We start from the raw sequence: 20,888 nt of genomic DNA, 5'->3' as shown, positions 1-20,888 counted from the left end.
TTAGAAGATGAAGGACCAAACGCCAAACGGCAATGAAGCACAACCATCATTTCCTTGGGGACTTCTCCGCCTGGTTTTGTTGTTAGTCAAACAATAAAAAACACCTGGAGATTGCTCTTTATTTAAAAAGAAAAGAGAAGAGGTTTGGATGAGACAGATGACCCTTGAGGCACCTCTCTGGTGAGTCTGTGGCTCTGACTCCCCCAAGTAAGGTATGGTCACTTTAAGGGGCTTGTGCATCCATCCCAAGAAGTACATTTAAATGATACACATTTTTTGTGACATAACTGGCAGTCCTGTTTGAGAATATTTGTGGGTTTGTGGGCTTTTCCAGGCCTTACTTTTGTCTCTAGGACAATGGTTCTTAAACTTGAGCCGGCATCAGAATCACCTGGAACGGTGTTAGAATAGAGACAGCTGGGCCCCAGCCCAGGATTCCTCATTCAGCGGGTCAGGGTGGGGCTGGAGAAATTAACGTTTGGAACAAGTTCCAGGTGATGCTGGTGACCTGGAAGAACCTGCCTGAAGAAAATAACGTGGTTGGGGGAAGGCATTTCTCATGTCTGTAAGTATCTTGGATTTCTGTTTTTTCCCCTTTCCAAAATTCTTAGAGAAGCGTTCTGAAGATTATGCAAGGATATCTTCAAGACAATTTTATTTTAAAACTTCCTATAAAAACAATGAAAACATTATTCCTCTGGATGCTCTAAGTAGGAGCAAATGAAGAGATTAATGAGAGGCTTGGGTCTGAGGGTGGTCTGAGGAAGAGAGTGTGTTGTTAGGTTGACTAGAGTCTCCTGCACCTAGAAGGCACACAGTTTCTTTGATGAATTCGACAAGAAAGTGAGACGGTTTTCTCTGTGGAGCATGTTTAACCTAAATACCAAGATGGGCTCAGGATGTCACAGTTACTTGATTGGTACCTGGATAAGCCCTCATAGACATTTCCCCTGTCTTGTTACTCAACTTACAGAATCAATAGCATCTATGGGCGTGAACATCAGAGTCGGCAAACTCAGGCAAGGACGCTGACGAGGCAGCCTCCTCTGCCTGTGGAACTAGTTCCCATTCCAGGAATAAATCATGTATTGTCACTTCCCATATCTTTTGCACACACACCACCCCATCTACCTATAGTGCCTCAGACTAAGCTACTTGTTTGCTGTTGTTGTTGTCCTACTAGCCCTCTGTGAGTGACTTGACCGTGGAACTTGTCACATCTTACTGTCATTGTTCAATGATGTGCTGCTTCTTCCGTGGAACTGGAAGGACCTTGAGTACACAGCTGGTCTTCGATTCATCTCTGTATCTCCAGAACCTAGTAGAGCATTGGACAAATGTTTTCTGTTGAAAATAGGGCCGTGAATATTCACAGGCAAAATTTTATCTTTAATATGAGTAAAATGATCAATAAAACAAGACCATAACTCAAAAGTAGGCAAACGGAGTGTGAAAGATCAAATCTCTTTGTACTTTCTCCATGTTCAAACTAACAAACCAACAAACTTCCCCTAGTTTCCAAACACTCTCGGCTCTCAGCCTCTCCTGGTCTCTGTCTGCTCCAGGATCTGCCAGGGCTCTTCTGGAAATTTTAGAAATCCACCTTGGATTTCTCACCTGACTTCTCTCCTGCACTCTCTGAAGGAGATTACTGCTTGTTTTTTCTCCTTAAAGGCAAATCAGAGCCCTGATATTTCCACCAATAAAAAAATGGAGGCTAAAGTACTTCGTGCTTAGAAAGAAGCTTGGAGGTATTTGATGCTACGTTAGATTTTATTCTTGCTTTTAAAAGAAAGAATTTGATATTTCTCTCTATTTTTCTATCTAGCTATTCAGTATTTAAACCAGCTATATTTATACTTGTTTGTATGTATAGAAAAGTGTTTGAAATGATGTTTACCTGCTCGTAATTATGGATAATTTATATAGTGGGATTCAAGTGGCTTTTAAAACACTGTTCTTTATCCTGGTCAGTATTGATTCTTAAAAAAAAATAAGCATTCATGATTTTTACAATTGCTATTCCAAAGTAATTGCCTCTATAAATATTTAGAAGATCCCATGCCTCATATAATGTCAAACCATGGATTCATCTGTTCTGTTTCTTAAAAGACACAAATGTCAAGATGCATAGACTCAAGTTACCAAAGCCCAGAGCAGAAAGGCGAGTTGTTTTTGTGTATAAATAATTCTGCAGAACTGACCTTTTGTGACTTTTCAACCTGCAGTACATGGAGCATTCTTTGGGGGAAGGAATCTGATACAATTACAGGTAGATCAAGGAGGGAGTTATTTCAGGCAGCCAAGGTGGTTCTGTCTTTAGAGTGAGTCAAGGCAATGCTGTTTGGCTAGTTTTCCCCCCCAAAGCCATGTAACCTCAGAGATGAGAAATAGAGCACAAGGTGATCATGACCTGACTGTTCTCCTGGTGAGACATGATGAAGGGCTGTTCTACATGTGAATGGTAAAGAATCTTCTAATTTTTTGTCTGGATGACTTTATGGGGTTTTGGTGTTGCTACAGGCTAGCTATATGTCCTTGCTGGGACAGGAAATTAAAATGGAATTTTTGGCTGAATTCTCTGGTGATAGATTGCAGATAACAATGTGAGCTGTGAGACAGAGCATCCTATAGGAATTTCCAAGTTAATATCCCAAAATCAGTTACATGATTTTAACATATCTCATCCACCTCAAGGATAAAAAAGGGTCCAGTTGTTGGGGATCAAGGAGAATTTGTGAGAAGGATTTCCTTGGAGATCAAAGCTTCAAGGGGACAAGGTTTATACGTGTGTGTCAGGGCACTTCTCTTGCAGAAAGCGGGGAGTTCCCTGGTGGCCTAGTGGTGCGGATTCTGGGCTTTCATTGTCATGGCCCGGGTTCAATCCCTGGTCGGGGAACTGAGATCCCACAAGCTGTGTGGCACAGCCAAAACAAACAGACAAACAAAGAGAAAGGGGCTCCAGGGCTTCCACGGGATCACGTGGAGAACTTGATATGTGACACAGTCCAACCGCTACCTAGGAAATGTTCAGGGTGAGAGATGGGCTGACTGCTGGCTGTGGTCTGATTGAGTCTATGGGGTGGGATAAAAGCACTGGTCAGGATGGGAGGGAATAAAGACGGCCTGGAGGCAGAGCTCTGTGGGCTCCCATTGGGTTAGTGGCAGAACATCCTCCCTCAGGAAGTGGAATCCCACAGGGACAATAGCCACTCCAGTACTAGGATCCAATGCAAGCAATGTCCTGCTCCAAACCAGGGATGACAGGCCAAAGGCAGGATATGACAGCAGGTCGATCAAGTCATGAGTTTTTAAGGTATGTTAAGGTATAGTTAGCATAAGTCAGAATTATGGCCCCAGTTACTTCACGTGTCCACGTGTGACCTCTTACATAATGACTGAAACATGAATTGGTCCCACTCCTGCTGAAGAAAGCACTGCCCTGAAGTGGAAATTAAAACAACCTCAACAGTGAACCAAGCAACCAAAAACCAAAAACTGCTTGCTGGCAGTTCACGTAGTCATTTTGAATTGAATTTTCTATAAATGACAACAAAGAGAATAGGTACGTGTATGTGTATAACTGAATCACTTTGCTGTACACCCGAAACTAACACAACATTGTTAATCAACTATACCCCACTATAAGATAAAAATTAAAATATAAAAAATTTTCTTATAAAAAAATGACAACAAAGAGAATTCTGAATGATAGACAAGTGGTGAGGCCCATATGAGTCAAGGAAATCCTCTGGGTCTCAATCAAATGTTGAACAATTAGAAGTGGGGGGAAGGCAGATGATTAGCCTGACCTGGGACACCCACATGTCATAGTTTAGCCTTGTGCCTGGGACTCTTGACTCATATGGTTTGGTCCTAAGGTCACCGTTCCACTCTGTGGAGTCATCCCTCATCCCTAAAACCTATCCCACATCCTGCTTGCCTCACAGAGAAAACACAAGATTAGGGCATTTTAAGTCCAGACTTGTAAGATTGGAAAATTATAAGCCCTATTTTATTTAAATCAATGTTGGATAGAAGGTATAACTGAATTTGATGGATTTCCACTTCCCACTAGAAATTGTTTATAAAGAACCAGGAAAGAATGAGTCTGTTGACACATCAGGTTTGAAAAGACAAGACTCAAATCAGCCTTTACATCTTGAATAAAGTGAAAGTGACAAATACGTTCAGAACAGTTACTATAAAATTTAAGTTAAATATAAACTTATTCTGTATCTTGTCATCATAAAAATGAATATTTCTGTCTGTTTATTATGAAGGACCTTCAGTTTTCCTAGTATATTGAGATGCTGACTTGAGTAGTTTCAAGGATTGTTATAAGTTCCAGAATAGACTATGATATACACAGAAATCCAATTTATTAGAACGTTTGTTGCAGAAAACTGTGTTCTTTTCTAAAGTTGAAAGCTGTTTTTCTTGGGAGGTTCATTTACCTTGGGAGGTTAAGTGTTAGATAATGGACGGTATCGTTGATCTAGTGCAAATTAACTCAATTAGAAAAAAAGGACTGTAGATTGTCTTAAAATTAGGAACATAATTAAAGGCATACTTCTTCTCTGAGATATTTGTTTACAACTAAAATAGTCTAACACATTTACTTTGAAACACTATGAGAATCTCAATTTCTTTTCCATAGCTTATAGTAACCTTTACCCCTATTGATTCAACCAAGTCTACCCCAAGTGTAGGGGCAGAAACAGATCTGACCCTGAGACCCAGAGGATTTCCTTAACTCATATGGGCCTCACCACTTGTCTATTACTCAGAATTCTCTATGTTGTAATTTTTTTTTGATAAGAATTTTTTTTTATATTTTAATTTTTATTTTATATTGGGGTATAGTTGCTTAACAATGTTGTATTAGTTTCAGGTGTACAGAAAAGTGATTCAGTTATGCATATACATGTATCTATTCTCTTTGTTGTAGCTTATAGAAAATTCAACTCAAAATGACTCAAGCAAAAAAATTATTCGCTCCCACAACTGTAAATTCTAGGTAATATGTGAGGCAAGATCCAGCAGTCATAGGATGCCATTAGCATTGGCTCGCTCAATCCTGGTTCTGCTTCCTCTATGTTGGCAGCTTCTCCCCCCATATGGTCAGATGACTACCAGCAGGTCTGGGTTTTCATTTGATCAGTTTAGCAATCGCAGTGGAAGCAGAGCTTATCTGAAGAATATTGGTTCTGATTGGCCCAGTTTGGTCCACCCCAAACCAATCACTATTTTAGAGGGATGCAGGCTCCAACTGGCAAGGCCTGGGGTACGTCCACCCTCCCTGCCAATAAGAGGGGAGTCAGATAGACCTAGAGTGTGTGCGTGCAAGGTTGGGGGCAGCGGGGATGTTTCAAGTAAGGAAAAAATCTCCCTCATCTATGTCCAGCCCTCTTTCATTCTTTTCCTCCCGGGTGGAGTTTTTCAGGGTGCCCACTTCACACTGTATGCCTGGCCCTCTACCTTCTCCGTCTCTTCCTCATGCCTAAGCCCGCTAGCCTCGTAATCATAGCCCCACTTTAGAAGCTACACAGGGCACTTTAACTTTGAAAATTACTGGTATCCAGGCCCCATCCCTTGAGATTCTAGTTCAGTTGGTCTAAGGTAGAGTCCTTTCGGTTGTGTCTTGTAAAAGCTTTGTAGGCGATTTCAGTGTGCAGGCAGGGTTGAGAACTGCTGCTGCCAGTTAAACTTGATGCTGGGAGGCACCTGCCCATCCTCCATACAGAGCAAGATGAAGTTTGAGTCCTCATCCTCCCTGGGTATTGCATTTAGCCATATCCAGCCCTGCCGCTAAAGGAATGAAGCAATAATGATGACGTGTCAATCAGTTACTAAGACAGAGAAAGCAGTTGGAGAAGCATCAGGGACTTTTCATTACTCCTGCAATAATATGAAAAGGATCCCTCAGTTTGCCCTCACATACGGTTTACCCAGTTTATAATTAATCTGACTGAGATGAGCTACCAAAGGGATGTTGTTTATTGATTTTTAGAATAAGAGATGCTTTAAAGTGCAGGGGTGTGTGTGTATGTTTCCTTCATCAAAAAAAAAAAAAAATGATTCTCTTAAAGAGAGAAATTTTCTGTCTGTACCACTGGGTTTTTCTACAGATCCTTTTTGCATTTTCTCTGCCACAGGATTGAATTTTCATTGCTTGGCTCTCAAGAAACAACTTGTATATTTTCTGCTGCATGAATCATTATAAACAACAGCGTTGGGAAGGCATTCTAGGGCCAGTAATTATACTGATGAAACAGAAAGACTGTATTCCAAGTGAGGTTAATTTTAGCAGAAGTCAGATGAAAATGTTGTTGACTAACAGCAAATATGCTGGCAATAGAGCCCAAATCACTGGTGCCAGTGACTTGTTGTTTGGGCTGAAAAGTACCCAGGGTTACCACAGAAAGCCAGATTGCACCTCTGGGCAGGCTTCAGTTGCTTAAAAGTTTGAAGTAGACATATTGAGCTGATTACATAATAACTCTGAGAAATCACAAGTAAAAAGTAATCCTAAATTAGAAATGTGACTGAGAATATAGAATGCTAACAATTTAAAGTCTCTGTGTGTGTGTTGTGTGTGTGTGCACACGTGTGTGTGAGAGTGAGTGTCGGGGTGGAGAGAGGCTCGTAACCTATGTAGTTGATAACTGACACAAACATGTTTACTTTTCCACAGAGTAAGCTCTTCGGTGAAGGAAATTTCCAAATGGAGAAAAAAATATATTACATCTTATTATGAAAGCAATTTAGATGTCTTTAAAAAAATCCATGTTTAAATTTTGTTCAGAATTCTGTTTTCTACAAAGAATACAATTCTTTTAGGAAATCAGCTAGGCTCCTTGTAGCCAGCACCTCAACTCAGTTTGCAGAAATGAGTGTTACCAGATGATTCAACAAATGAGTCCTTCTAGAAAAAAAATTAAGGCAGAAAACACAAAGGTAATTGGTAAAGAAGTCTGCAACTAAAGAGAACTTTGGCATAAGGAGGAAAAATGCAGTTATATTCTCATTGGAAACATGCCACATGTAGCTTTTCTCTTCCTTTTTTCTCACGTGGAGAAAAGAAGCAGAAACTCTGACCACGAAAATCTTGAGTACAAAAGAATGTTTTCCCTACGGTTAGTTTGAATCAGTTAGGCCAGGGTAGTATACTGACTTGGCATCTGGTCTAGAGATTAGAGATCAGTCGACAGAAAAACAATTTATTAGTAAGAAAAAAAATTCAAATTAATCAAAAAAAGAAGGAATGAACCATGGTACTGAGCTATTTGTGGGTGGAAACACTATTTCAGGATCTACTGGATAAGGAACCTTTAAGGATATCACTAGGGGTCTGGCCCTCCCCATCCTCTCCCACACACTCATTCATTCCTTGCTTCTGATTTTTCCAGACTGACTTAAATCTGCTTCAGTCTCTTTCCATGTGTCAGGCAAAATGGCCATGTGTTAGATAAACAAAACTGGTAGAAAGAGATTAAATTTCTCCACATCCACATATCAACCTTAGACAATTCTTTACTTTTCTCTTATTGGGCTATAAGCTCATTCTTGAAAAAGCTTTGTGGCCAGGGCTATTGATACTTGGACTGGCCCAGTGTAGTAGGCTGAACCACTGGGCTCTGTGAATATGTTGCCATAAAACGCAAAAGGGACTATGCAGATGTGATTAAGTTAAGGATTTTGAGATGGGGAGAGTATCCTGGGTTATTTTGATAGGCCCAATGTAGTCACAAGATTCCTTATAAGGAGGAAGGCAGAAGGACCAGAGTCAGAGAGAAGGCGATGTAACAATGGAAATCAAGGTCAGAGAGAAGGAGAGTCTGGAAGAGACTAGGCTTCTGGCTTTGAAGATGGAGGATGTGGCCATGGGCCAGTGAGTTCAAGGCAGACTCTAGAAGCTAGAACAAGCAAGGAAATTAATTCTCCCTGCAACCTCCAGAAGGGTTGCAGTCTTGTGACACCTTGATTTGAATATTTCTGACCTCCAGCACTGTATGAGAATAATTTGTATTGTTTGGGCCACTAAATTTGTGGTAATTTGTTGCAGCAGCAATGGGAAACTCATGCACCCAGTCTGTGCCCAAACTACTAGGGGAACCAGGGCACAGTGATTGGTAGCCCAACTAGGAACCCATGAAGGATGGGGGAGAGGTGATTTTTCCGCAGGGACACTGGAAAACAAAAACAACGTATGTATCATATTAATCAAGAAAATTTGATGCTGAGCAATCCGAAAGTTGGGGAGAAAACTTTAGAAGTGCAATTGGAAGAAAGGAACCAGGACCCTTACAAATGAAATTAATGGAATCCATTTGTAAAGCCCCTTCAGAGCTTCTTTTCTCTGGATTTTGCCCATCTTTTGCTCGTGTCTTCCCCTGGGAGTGAGGATCTTTTGGAATGGTTTGCATTATTTTGGTGGACATATTAGGATGAATCAGTGATACTTATCCTTGCAAGGAAGAATCAGTCACATTTGTCTTTGTAAGGCATATCTCTATGAACTAATATATTTAAATTAATAGCTGTTCCTAAAGTGTTCATTTCTTATGTTTGGCTATATGGCTCGGAGAAATGAATCATGATAGGCAGATATGTTTATTCAGTGTAGTCTGAAGATGCTAGCTGGCTTAAAGCTAGGGCTCAAGATGAAGAATTAATTTATATTTTGAATAAAGCCAAAAAAAGGAGTATCTCTCCCACTTATCTATGTTCCCTACCATCATTTGTAAAAATTCAGTTTCTTCTAACTACAGTTATTTGTGAAAGCTATCAATGATTTTTGCCACATTTAAACACTACCTTTTCTCTTGTTAATGCTTATTTATTTATTTTTATTGAGGTATAGTTGATTTTCAACATTAGTTTCAGGTGTACAACATAGTGATTCAAAATTTTTATAGATTATACTCCATTTAAAGTTATAAAATATTGGCTATATTCCCTGTGCTGTATATTATATCCTTGTAGCTTATTTATTTTATCCATAGTAGTTTGTTCCTTTTAATCCCATACCCCTGTCTTGCCCGTCCCCACTGGTAACCACTAGTTTATTCTCTATATCTGTGAGCCTGTTGCTGTTTTCTTATATTCATCTGTTTGTTTTATTTTTCAGATTCTGCATATTAGTGATTAACATGCAATATTTGTCTTCCTCTGTCTGACTTATTTCACTAAGATTAATACCCTCCAGGTCCATCCATGTTGTTGCAAACAGCAAAATTTCCTTCTTTTTTATGGCTGACTAGTATTCCACTGAATATATATATATATATATATATCACTTCTTCTTTGTCTATTCATCTGTTGATGGACACTTAGGTTGCTTCCATATCTTGGCTATTTTAAATAGTGCTGCTATTAACATTGAGTTGTATGTATCTTTTCAAATTAGTATTTTCATTTTCTTCAAATATATACCCAGGAGTGGAATTGCTGGATCATGCAGTATTGGGTTGGCCAAAGGTTTGTTCAGGTTTTTCCGTAACGTCTTATGGAAAAACCCGAACAAACTTTTTGGCCAACCCTATAGTCTATTTTTTATTTTTTTATTTTTTTATTTTTTTTTGAAGTACGTGGACCTCTCACTATCCTGTTGCAGAGCACAGGCTCCGGATGCGCAGGCTCAGTGGCCATGGCTCACGGGCCCAGCCACCCTGCGGCACGTGGGATCCTCCCAGACCGGGGCACAAACTCGTGTCCCCTGCATCGGCAGACGGACTCTCAACAACTGTGCCACCAGGGAAGCCCTATTTTTAATTTTTTGAGGAACCTCCATACTGTTTTCCACAGTGGCTGTACCAATTTACATTCCCACCAACAGTGTACAAGGGTTCCGTTTTCTCCACATCCTTGATAACATTTGCTATTTGTGGTCTTTTTGATGATAGCTATTTTGACAGGTATTAGGTGATATCTCACTATGGTTTTGATTTGCATTTCTCTTATGATTAGCATCTTTTCATGTTCCTGTTGGACATCTGTATGTTTTCTTTGGAAAAATGTCTATTCAGGTATACTGCCTATTATTTAATTAGGTTGTTTGCTTTTTTGATATTGAGTTGTATGAGCTGTTTATATATTTTGGATATTAATCCCTTATTGGTCATATCATTTGCAAATATTTTCTTCTTATTTAGAAGGTTGTCTTTTCATTTTGTTGATGGTTTCCTTTGCTGTGCAAAACTTTTAAGTTTAAGTAGGTTCAATTTGTTTATTTTTGCTTTTGCTTCCTTTGCCTTAGGAGACAGATTAAAAAAAATATTGCTACATCAAAAAGTGTTCTGCTTATATTTTCTTCCAGGAATTTTATGGTTTCTGGTCTTACATTTAGGTCTTTAATCCACTTTGAGTTTGTTTTTGTATATGATGTGAGAAAATGTTCTAATTTCATTCTTTTACATGTAGCTGTCAGTTTTCCCAGCATCACTTATTGAAGAGACTGTGTTTTCTCCATTGTATATTCTTGCCTTCTTTGTCATAGATTAATTGACCATAAGTGCATAGGTTTATTTCTGGGCTCTCTATTCTAGTCCATTGATCTATGTGTCTGTTTTTTTTTTTTTTTTTTGCCAGTACCATACAGTTTTGATTACTGTAGCTTTATACTATAGCCTGAAGTCTGAGAGCATGATACTTCCAGCTCTGTTTTGCTTTCTTAAGATTGTCTTGGCTTTGTAGGGTCTTTTGTGTTTCTATACAAAATTTAAAATGATTTGTTCTAATTCTGTGAAAAATGCCCTTGGTATTTTGTAAAGGATTGCAAAAATTGAATCTGTAGATTGCCTTGGGTAGTATGGTTATTTTGACAAGAGTAATTCTTCCAGTCCATGAACATGGTATATCCTTCCATCTGTTTGTGTTGTCTTCAATTTCTTTCATCAGTGTCTTACGGTTTTATGAGTAGAGGTCTTTTACCTCCTTAACTGGATTTATTCCTAGGGGATTTTTTTTTTTTTGATGTGATTGTAAATGGGATTGTTTCTTTAATTTCTCTTTCTGATAGTTCATTTCATTAATACTTTTCTTTAAATAACTCATTTTTAACTTTCCACAAAGAAAAGGAAATTTAAAAATTAATTCATAACAGTTAAAATTAAAAAGTTCACTTGTCACCTAAAATCATTTCATATACCACTAGTTTTTCAGATTTAAAACTTTTGAGTACTCTTTTTGTTCACAGAGAGAATAGCGTTAGTTAACTTTCACCCTAACTATGCTAGTAATCTAAAAGCATAGACATCAGCCTTTGGCTTCTAATAAAGGCAGAGTAACATTCCCATGAGTAATGGGACTAACATTCCCATTAAGAACAATGAAAACTTTGGGAGAAAATAATCTTTTTGAAGGCATCATAGAGCTACCGAGTCTGCAAAGAATTGTAGGACTAAGATTCAGGACAGGTAAACCCAGAAAGATGAGCTCAGAATTTGGGGCTGCTTTTCCCACAGTGATACTTGCCAAATCCAGAAATGTTGGTTGAGAACCTGTAAAGCTGAGCAGATGTTTCAAAAGACTCAAGTGGCCAGGGGTAAACTGGAAGGAAGGAGGTCTCTGATATACTTCTAGGTGTTGGGTTGGTATCTCATAGATCCATCCACTACCCAAGTAAGGGTGTATAGAAATTAGGCCAGTGCTCTCAGGTACTGAAGCCCAGCTTCAAAAAATTTTCATCCCTTGTTTTATTAAGCAAATCCAGAATTGCAGTGTTCATGGTCCCTACCAGAAATAAAGGTAAATTCTCTTTGGAGAAAGATAACATCATCATGGGGCTCACATTACATCTATTATTTTCAATTGACAGTATCTGGCACTCAGTAAGAAAAGGCATATGAGGAAACTAGACAATATAACTAAAAACTATAAACAGAAACAGATCCACAGGGGAGCTACATAATAGAATTCAAAACTATATGCATAATTTGATTAAGGAAATAAAAGAGAGGATCTAGAACTTTTGCAAAGAACTGGAAATAAAATAAAAAGAAATGAGAAATATAATGTCTAAAACTAATGGCTCGAAGTTTGCACTTAACAGAAGTTCAGATACCACTGAATGGAGAATTGATATCAGAAGAAGGTATCTAGAATGAAGCACAAAGGAACAAAACATTGGAAATACTGAAAATAATGAAAGACACAAAGGAGTTATAGAAAAAAGTAATATGTATATTGTTAAAGTTACAGAAGCAGGAGAAACAGGACAGAAGAAATATTTGAAGAGATAATGGGTAAAGATTTTTCCAAAGCTGATGAAAGACATCGAGCATTTGTTTGAGAAGCATTACAAACAAACCTCAAACAAGGTAAATACAAAGAAAATCACACCTAGAGGCATCATGGTAAAACTGCTGAAAAGAAATGATCAAGATAAAAAAAAATTTTTTTAAGTAGCCAGAGTAAAAAGGTAAAAATTAGAAAACAATGGACTTCAGAAGACAATGAATAGTATTTTCCAAATCACTGGAAGAAAATAATTTCCAACCTAGAGAAAATGAATATAAGATAAAGACTTTTTCAGACAAATAGAAACTGACAGAATTCATCACCAGAAGATCTGCACTAAAGGAAATAGTAGAATTATTCAGGTAGAAGAAGATCTCAGATGAAAGCTCAGAGATACAGGAAGAAATAATGAGCACTGAAAGGGGTAAATCTCAATGAATACTGACAGTATGAAAAAATAATACTATATAAACATATAAATAAAATGCATACACTTTTAAATTATGTAAGATGATTTAAGTTGAGAGAAGGGATGAGTGAAATCAGATTGTTGTAAGGTCCTTGCATTATCTGGAAGGCGATGAAATACTTTTTTATATTAGGCTTTGCTAGTCAAAGACAATTGTTATGACCTCTAGTAACCACTGAAAGGACATTAAAATACTGTTAAAACTATGAAATTAATAAAGGTGGGAGTTAAAATTTTAAAAAATCAGTCCAAAATAAGAATGGAAATACAAAAAAAGGAATATAAAATAGTTCTACAACCAACCCAACAGCAATGAATACTTTTAGTTCTCAGATTGTGATATCTAAGTACCATTTCCCTTTGAAGGAATAAGAGCATCGTGCAGAAATATCTGGTTCAAGGAAACACTCAAGACTAGCCTTGTTCAGCAAACAACAAGAAAGCTACCAAAGGCTACTGAGGTTGTGTCAAATGAACTCAAGAGCCAACCTGAACTGATCTTCACCGGTTTAAGTTGGAAAAATTGCTAATAAATAAGAATAAAATCAAATATATTAAAATCCATCAGTTCAAAACAGTATTTTTTAAAAGTCTCCAATAAACTAAGAGATTGCCTTTCTAGGACACAAGGACACCAACTCATTCTAAATAATGATAAATACAGGGAAAGAATCAAGCATTTATTGTATTTTTCCTACAAGGACCATACCTCAGTGTAACCAAGTGGTTGATAAAGAAAAATTACTCCTTATAAAAGTATATTAACTAATCAAGAAGGAATGATAAATAGAATTAGAAAACCATATTTTAAACCCTTAATGAATTAATGCACCTATGAACCAACTATCAATGCTTCCTAGCATTACATGAAAAAAGGCAACCGGATATCGTGTTCCTTCTAATGGAAGCACACAGCAACCCTGATGAAGTTGTCTTGCAAAAACAAACAAACAGGGCTTCCCTGGTGGCGCAGTGGTTGAGAGTCTGCCTGCCGATGCAGGGGACACGGGTTCGTGCCCCGGTCCGGGAAGATCCCACATGCCGCGGAACAGCTGGGCCCGTGAGCCATGGCCACTGAGCCTGCGCTCTGCAACGGGAGAGGCCACAACAGTGAGAGGCCCACGTTCAGCAAAAACAAACAAACCCCCCAAAAAACCCAACCTGAATGAGATTAGGCTTCTAGATATTACTATCAATTTGTAGGAAAAAAAGAGACAAGAACATGTTAAAAAGACACCTTGAGGATACAAATGGCTGAAGTCAGACTGGGAAACTCCATAAGACAAACAACCTGGTTTCTTCAGCAATACAATTTCAAGGAAAAAGTAATTAGATATAGTCGGGAGCTGTAAATTATTACAGATGTAAAAGTCATATTAACTAACTGTAATTATTAACTAATTGTAAAAAAAAAAGAAAAGAAAGTTTGGGTAGATCAGAAATCATAAATGTAATTAAATGAGTCTAGAAAGCAAGTCCTATCTGGGGAAAGAAGAGGAAATATGGAGAGAACAGCACTGCAGTGACTCAGCTCCAGCCTAGATTATTCTCCTAGGTTCCTGCTTTCTCTCTGACACAGCTAAAGTTATTTTTTATGCACTGACGATTTCAATGTTAAAAGTAACTTCAGGCAGAAAACAGAGTATAATGTAATCCATCCAGGTAGCTTGTGTTATTGGGTGTCTACATAAGCCAGGCACAGTTCTAGGCACTGAGCATCCACCTGTGGCCAAGGCTAGACCTTGCCTCTGCCCTTACGGGGCTTACAGTTTAAAAAGGCGCTTGTTGTTGGGTGGGGTGGGACAGATCCAAAAATGTTAGCTAACTGATTAATTAACATCTACAATTGTGATATGCGCTACAAAGAAAATAAGCAAGGAACTGAAAGAGGATAACGAGGAATGATGACCTCGATGGTGATGATGAGGAGTGGAAGAAGCAGGGCCAGGCTTTGTGGATTTGCTCAGCACCGCATGCTTAGAAGGGTCCCAAGCTTGGTGGAAAGCACTGCTGTCTCCATCTTCAAATTCTCAGTAAGTTTTTTTTTTGTGTGTGGTACGCGGGCCTCTCACCACTGTGGCCTCTCCCGTTGCGGAGCACAGACTCTGGACGCGCAGCCTCAGCGGCCATGGCTCACGGGCCCAGCTGTTCCGCGGCATGTGGGATCTTCCCAGGACACGAGCCCGTGTCCCCTGCATCGGCAGGCGGGCTCTCAACAACTGTGCCACCAGGGAAGCCCTCTCAGTAAGTTTTGAACAAGAACCCCTGCCTGCATTTTAATTTTGCCCTGGGCCCTGCAAAGTATGGAACTGGTTCTGGGGAAAAGCATTCCAGTTAGAAAGAACAGCCTGTGCTCAGACTTGAGTCGGGGAAGAGCAGGTTGTATGAGAAGGAAGGACAGGAAGGCTGAGGGGAAGGAGAAAGGAGCAGGGTAGCACGAGGTGAGGTTAGAGGCAGGCAGAAGCTCTGGCAGCTGTGGGAGTGGACTCTCTGCCATTGCCATAAACTCGTGTTTCCAGTGGCTCAGGGACACTCCCTTGAGAAGTTATCCTGGAGACGCCTTTCCAGAGAACCCATCACTAAACTGGGGCTCAAGTCCTGGGATGCGGGCCAACAGTAGATAGCGGTTGGAAGGCAGCCAGTGACTTGAGGCTTCCTGTTGATGTTCTCATCTCCAGGCAGAGGCAGCTAGGTTCGGAGGCAGAGCCCACTGTGGCCAGTGCCGGGATCCAGCCTTTGGAAGCCTATCATCAGGGGCCCAGGAAGCTGTGAGCACTAAGTAGAAGGATCTTCAAAATGCTTAGGAATTCTTTTTCTCCATGTTCTTGCTTTAAAGTAACGTTTCAAGTCCTGGGTTCGTGCTTTGTAAGAAATCTGACATTTTAATTGAGTCTGTTTTGATTTGAAGGAACTTTTTTTTGTAAAGCTGGTTGGCTGTTACTGTTACCTTTTGAATAGCAAATAGAGCCATCAAGTGATGAGTATCTGAAATCATTTGTAAGTTTCAAGTGTTTTTCACTGTGTCCAGGACAGGACATTCTAGACTTTTTTATCACGTGAAAAGCAGCTACTGTACTTTTTATTTCTTTCAGACTGTGAGATGGCCAGATATCCAGGAGACAGGGTTTTAACAGAGCTATCTTAGAATTGGTGGGAGAAGGGAAGTTGCTATCAACTGCTTTTTCTTCCCCTTGGGAATCCAGGAGACCCTTGGAGAGAAGGCACAGGGCAGTAAGAAGGTCGTGCTGGAATCATCCTGCAAGGTATTTCTCTAACATGTCCAAATCTGAGACCCCTCAGCATTGGGAACCCCAGTCCCATGGTTCTACTGAGGTCCCTCGCCTTAGGTAAAGGGGACAGGGTAGCAACTGAGCTGGTACAAGATGGCCTTGGTAGGTTGGTGGACTTATATACCCTCAACCCCTGCCATATCTCTATGGAAATGGGGAATTGCTTGGGGGGGTGTTCCTCTACTCACCTGAAAAATGAAGTTTATTATTAAGACTAATGAAAAAGATACCTGCTATTGTTGAACAACTACTATGTGCCACACACTTTAAACACATTCTTGTACTTAATTCTCACAACAAGTCAAATAAGTAGTTATTACAATTTTCTACAGTTGCTAAAAGCAAAGCTTGGAGAGGTTAGGTAAGTTACATAGGGACTGAGGTCTTAATGGCTGGCAGTGGCAGCCTAGAATTTGTGCTCAAGACTTCCTCATGTCAAAGTCCATCCTCTCTTTGGTTACCGCATTCCTTGCCAAGGAAGCCTCTTTTCCCAATTGTCACGGAGCTGGAGCAGAGCTGGGGCAGCACTCAGCATTTTGTCCTCTTTAGATCTGCTGAGTCCTAGTTGGCTCCGTGCTTACAGGAAGCAGATGGAAGAGACACTAGGATCCTGCTGAGCTGAAAAGAGGCAATCAAGCCCTGCTCCTTCCGTCCTTTTCACATGACATTTTGTTAGGCAGTTTGAAATGTTATTAAAACCTGGTCCCTAAAAGGCAAAGATTAGTCCAGCCTAGTTCAATGGATGTATGCATTTAAAACCTAGATTGGTTGCATTATGTTTAAAAATGCTGACCAGTTCTGCACAATAGGTTTTGTTTTAAATACCAGATGGCTACCAATACCCAGCCAGATTCTCTCAGAGTATACAGGATTTCTTGGCAGTAAACTGGACGTTTTGGGAAGTGTGTTAACTCTTTCTGACCACTGGAGTGGTAGCTGATGCTTTCAACACATTCACTCTCAAAAGGCTTCTCCAGGGTTGAAGACAGACTCATTCAGAAAATTCAAAACTACTTAACTGTATAAGAAAAAAAAGTCATTACTAAAGTTAAGGAAGAAGTTATGTTCCAGGAAATTAAAATGGTGCATTAGACACGAGAAATAATGTCTCTAAATTGGGTTTAACGGTGATCAATAAGGTGAGTGAAAATAATGATCCAGCTAGACTGGCCTCCTTTCTATGTCCTGGCCTTGGTGAACCCTTACCAGACTCTAGACATGTACATATGTGTTCCCTCTGCCTGGAGGGTTGCTCCCCTACACCTCCACGGTGTGGTTGTCTTTTACTCTTCCCCTTGGCCTCACTGCACTTGCTATGTCCTCAGAGAGGACTTCCGTGAGTGTTCTGGTCACTGGCTACTCCTTTACCTGGTTTGTTTCTCGCAACACGACATTCTGTTGTTGCCCATGTGTTTATTTCCTGCCTCCTTCTCTGGAACAGGACGTCCGTGAGGGCAGGATCTAGCGTTTGGTTCAGTGCTGTGTCCTCGTCTCCTAGACCATAATGACTGGCACATTCAGGGGATCAATAAATATTTGTTAAAAGAATGAATGGTTGACTATGTCTCGATAGTTGATGGTACTTTAAAATCATGATGTCTCTTTAGAAAAAACTCAATTTTATCTTTACATTTGATCTTCATCTTAATAATTGTGAATGCTTTATTTCTAAAACAGAAGTTGACCCACACATTATGATACATTAGAGATAGCAAGCAGATGTGCGGGACTATAGATTTTTTTCTCTTTTTGAGGGAAAAAAATGAAAGTACAGTGTAACGTGGTGATTCAGGGCAGAAATAGCCTTGAAGCAATAAAGACAGGAATCAGCCTTCACATTTGCCTGAGAGAGAAAAGTGAGGACAGAAAGAACAGAAACAAATCTATTACTATGTTGAGAATTCATATTGAAGGGCTCTTGACTGAATTAATGATAGCAGAGATGAAAAGTAGTCTGAAAAACACTGGGGAATGGAGGATAATATTGTGGTTTTTACGTGAACTAGGTTTGGAAATTCTTCAGAGTCCAGTTATTTCTGGAAGATATATGCTGTGTTGCATTTTATGAGACTAGGCTAGATTATTGGAAATAGAAAAATAAGTTCAACATTCTAGATGAAGAGAAAAAGAAAAAGGCAAATCCAGGAAAGGACAGGAGGCCGTCTGAGCACAGCTCTGCTGCTTCTGTGACCAGGGCCACCCAGGGCCCGCCCTCTGTGGTTGTTGGATCGTTACCCAAAAGCGAGGGGCAGAAGACAGGCGACGTCCCTGCGTCCGGTGCAAATTCCTGTGAAATATGCCTAGAAGTATTCAAATCCAAAAATGTACGTGTGCTGAAATGTGGGCACAAATTTCACAAAGGGTGCTTCAAGCAATGGCTTAGGGAGCAGAGCACTTGCCCAGCCTGGCCTGGCTCGTGATCTCCCGTCAGAAGAGTAGCCTGCCCTTCTGGAAGAGGCCCACCCACTATTCTAGGTAGTTACAATTCACTTAAGAGTATATACTGTTTGTTGAGTTGGAAGAATAACAATATACTACCTTTGATACAAAAAGCAACATGTGAAGATTCTTTGCACCGTGTTTCACAGTGCTAATAAATGGAAATCTTTAATACAGTTGACAGTAAGTAATTTCCCAACTCTGACTAGCTACTTAATAAGCCCAATGGTGGCTGATAAAGTTATGTGTGACCACATCCTTATGTTGCTGGGGCTGCTGCAGAGGTGCTCTCTGAGATGGAAGGAAAATATGGTGAGTGCCTCAAAGCAGGACTTAAATTATAAGTAGCCTTGATCTTTTAAAGTGCCCCACGTTAAAGTTTTTTGAGATCAGTATTGCTAAACAAATGCCTATGTTTTTCCTTAAAGATTCTGCATTTTAAAATATGGGCTTAAGCAAACCACATTTGAATAGGTTGTAGCTGATGTTAAAATATTGGCTGATTCAGACCAAAAGATTCAGATCTCCTTCCTCTTCATGTGATTTTGATTTTTCATTTCATTATTTTATTTCTCCCCAGTAGATTGATAAGTGCTTGTTTTTCACATTTTAAAGACATAATGATTTTTGAAAATCACACGAAAAACTTATTAACATCTGCCAAGACTTTTTTTAACCCCTGAAACTGAGGCTCCGTATCCATTATCCCAGCCCCACGCTGGGAACTTACTCTGAATACTTCTCTATTCTCATTCGTGATGTCGTCCCTCTTTATGAGTTAGACAACAAGTGTTTGGGTGTCTCTGTCTAGCACACAGTGGGCACTTTCCTTATCCTACCACCAAAAAGAGACACTTGTGTAATTAGACTGTCCCGAGGAGTCCCTGTTACAATTGTTCGGTGTTTGACATTTGTGTAAAGTAACGCATGCTCTCTTGTACTGTGGCCTGAGAACAAAACTGTAACTGCATTAGAAACTGTTAAAAAATTAGTTCTCTTTAGTGACTTCATAGGCAGTAGTAGTAAATACAGAAACATGAATTCTGGACACATTCCATTTCTCTCAAACAGGAAGGGTTAAAAAATGTTTTTCCGTGTGTTCTTTGTTACCCCCTAGAAGCTCACAGTCCCAAGTTCATGAGCTGATTTGGTCGCTTCCCTCTGCCTTGGTTCCCTGTGAGTTTTGATGTCTTAGTGACTTAGTGCATAGAAGCTTCCTCCGTATTTTGAAGCAGGTCCCTAAAACATTGTCTGCATGTTCAGAATAACTGAGGAGTTGTGGATATGAAGATACACAGGGCCCAGTTTGTAGCAGCAGGTACAAAGGGAAAGAAGAGCAGCTGGAGAGAAAGAGAACGTGTTTTGTACATAACTTCAAACAAATACTTGTGAACATGCCTTACACATGTCCTGTAAGTGTCTAAATAAAAAGCATTCTAAAATAAAAAAAGAAAAATAAGTTCAGCATCCTGGTATAATTAGAATAAGAGAAACCAAAACGATGGCACAGGCCTTTCAAAAGATTTCGAGAGATACAGAATTCTGTAGGACTTGGATTGAAAGCCTGAAACTTTGTACTAATCTAGGTAAAGTAAAAGCATATTGAATTATACTAAGAATCACCAAGTTAAAAAAGAAGGAGGGCAATACATTTCAGAAGAAAAAATTATGTGACCTTGATAATACTAAGTGCTGGATGTCTTTATTTTGAATCTTTTGTCACAGATGGATTGACACCAATAGCATATAAAAATATTATGATAGATGGGGAAACCGAGTTTTTAATTATCCCAAATTTATCTCATTTAAAAAAAGTTAATTAATTAATCTTTGGCTGCATTGGGTCTTCGTCGCTGCACAGGGGTTTTTCTCTAGTTGCGACAAGTCGGGTCTACTCTGTTGCTCTGCACAAGCTTCTCATTGCGGTGGCTTCTCTTGTTGCGGAGCACGGGCTCTAGGCACTCGGGTTTCAGTAGTTGTGGCATGAGGACTCACTAGTTGTGGCTTGCGGGCTCCAGACTGCAAGCTCAGTAGTTGTGGTGCACACACTAAGTTGCTCTGAGGTATCTTCCTGGACCAGGGCTTGAACCCATGTGCCCTGCATTGGCAGGCGGATTCTTAACCACTGTGCCACCAGGGAAGTCCCTCTTATTTGTTCTTATATTCTTATTAAAAAACAGTTTACATTTTAAATTAATAAGCTTGCCTTAGCCCAAGAATTTGGCATCTGGATCTATCTTGGTATGGATAAGAGCACATTTTATTTGAAATATGTTGCCTGCTTGATTATTTTTTATTTTCCCTTGATCTTCAAAGTGCTTCATTGAAAACCAATTCCTCTCCCATGTTTTGTTTTAAATCCCACTGAAAATCTGGGCAGAGTTCTTGCTTAAGGTCTTCTGCAGCATTTTGGCACCCAAGTGTGAGGAATACCATAGGCTATGATG

This window comes from Pseudorca crassidens, chromosome 3 (assembly GCF_039906515.1).
Source record: "Pseudorca crassidens isolate mPseCra1 chromosome 3, mPseCra1.hap1, whole genome shotgun sequence".
NCBI classification, from domain to species: domain Eukaryota; kingdom Metazoa; phylum Chordata; class Mammalia; order Artiodactyla; family Delphinidae; genus Pseudorca; species Pseudorca crassidens.
This window is presented reverse-complemented; position numbering follows the sequence as displayed.